Genomic DNA, 1,821 nt, shown 5'->3' with positions numbered 1-1,821 from the left:
GAGCTTCGTGGTTCTAGTCCCTCTTCCACCCATGCAAACTGCAGAGCTTGAGGGCTCGAGAAACCCCAGTCATGTCCTTGTGCTCAAATTGATTTTGCCTCTCTCCCGTGTATTGATTTACTGAGTCTGCACGTAAACCCTAATTCCTCCCCCCACCCCAATCCCCCCTTTCCCCGCTAGACATAACCCTAAAAAGAATCTGACCTGGTGCAGTAGAAAGATTAGAGGGGAGGGCGGAGGGGGATTAAGGTGGGGGGTGTCGAGCAAAAGAAGTAGCTCGGGACAATGCTTAATAGAAACGACACTAAATAAAAATGCAGGCTACAGCCGCTTTGTCTTTGTCTGCTTGCCTTCATCACCCAGATACCTTTCTTTGTGAGCCTTGATCGTTAGTTTCCACGGTTTTAAATACTCAGTCACAAAGAAGCAGACAACTAGGTGTTGGAAGGCATAAAAGTTATTTTAAGTAGAATTATTTATTTTATTTTGCAGCCAAAAACGTTTCACCAATGTAGGAAGTGATTTTGGTGATCGGTAGTACAAGCTCTCTTTTCTCCCAAATGCTAGTGAGAAATAAAAAACCTGGAGATGACTGTCTTTATTTCCAGGAGTAGACTTCAAAATACGTGCCAGAAATGGACAATTTGAGTGTCCTTTCTCCACATCAAATGCAAGCTGGAAGGGGGATTAAAAACCAACCACGTGGTAGATCTGGTTTTATACTTTCCAACCTCCAGCTCCATTTATGTTCTTTACCCTGCTCAGGGAAGATTAGCCTCTAGATGGATGTGTCAGAGGGATCACCTTGGGGGCAGATCTGCATGTAGAAACCGGTTTTTGCCATGGCTGGAAGAGAGCTATGACCCAGCAGAGCGCTCCATCCGAGCGGCTACCCCAGCATCGCAGGAGCTGCTGAGCGCTCCTGCACAGGAAGCTTTGTGAAGGCAACAGCTTGGAAGGGAAGATCTTCAGATCTTTCCCCCTTCTTCTCCTCCTCCCTGGCCTGTGAGTGATTCAGTGTCCCAAACCTTAACTTTTTGTTACCACCTTCCTCCTCTTAATCTCCTTCATCTTCAACACCTCCTCCTCTATCACTACCATCTTCTCCTCCATCTGTCTGCCTCCTAGATCTTTCTCTCGTTTGTTTGCTTCCCCCCTCCTCTTCCACCTCCCTCCTCTTTCTTCTTGCCTTTTCCTCCTCTCTTTTCTTCTCTTTTCTTTCTCTTTTTCCTCCTCTGCCCCTACACGTTGTTGTTGTTTTTAGAAAGGATTCTTGCACCCCCTGGTGCTCTTGCGTTTTGTGTGGTAGGAGAGGAGATTGTCTTCTTTCTCTCTCTCCCTCTGGTTGCTCATTATTCAGAGAGAGACACAGAGGGTGAGAGAGAGAGAGAGAGAGAGAGACGGATATCTCAGGTCATCTGCAGCTGCAGCAAACCAGTGAAGGAGAGAGAGAGAGAGGGAGAGGGAGAGAGAGAGAGGGGGGGAAAAGCAGGGAAAGATGGCGATCCTCCATTGCTGAGACCTGGCAAGGAGCACATGAGACTCACAAAACAACTTCCACAACAATAACAAGAAGAGCTAGGCAGAGAGGAAGAGGAGAGGAGAGGAGGCAGCAGCAAGAGCAGCGGTGCCGGGACGCTCCTGTAAGTTCTTGCAATTAAAACCCATCTCTGGTTTGGCATTGGAGAGATCATCTCTCGTTTGTGTGTGCGTGTGTGTTTTGTTTGGTCTTTTCTGCCTGTCTTTCTTTCCACCACCTTCCTCTGAAATCCATTCATTCCATCAACGGAGGAAAGAGGAAGAAAGAAAGGAAGAAAAAAA

At 47.2% G+C, this 1,821-nt stretch overlaps 1 protein-coding gene across 2 annotated transcripts in view; it reads left to right on the top strand.

Annotated features, from left to right (window-relative positions):
* Positions 1 to 1,469: 1,469 nt before the first annotated feature.
* Positions 1,470 to 1,821, top strand: part of ZNF462 (zinc finger protein 462) — a 92,672-nt gene continuing 92,320 nt past the window's right edge. For both annotated transcript variants that reach the window (XM_027882971.1, XM_027882969.1), the window contains exon 1: positions 1,470 to 1,643. The gene's annotated coding sequence lies outside the window, so the exon portion shown is untranslated. The remainder of the gene's footprint in view (positions 1,644 to 1,821) is intronic.

This window comes from Empidonax traillii, unplaced genomic scaffold (assembly GCF_003031625.1).
Source record: "Empidonax traillii isolate 1590-97213 ecotype Southwest subspecies unplaced genomic scaffold, ASM303162v1 scaffold116:size1738432, whole genome shotgun sequence".
Lineage (NCBI taxonomy): Eukaryota > Metazoa > Chordata > Aves > Passeriformes > Tyrannidae > Empidonax > Empidonax traillii.
The sequence above is the reverse complement of the archived record's forward strand: the minus strand, read 5'-3'. Positions and strand labels throughout refer to the sequence as shown.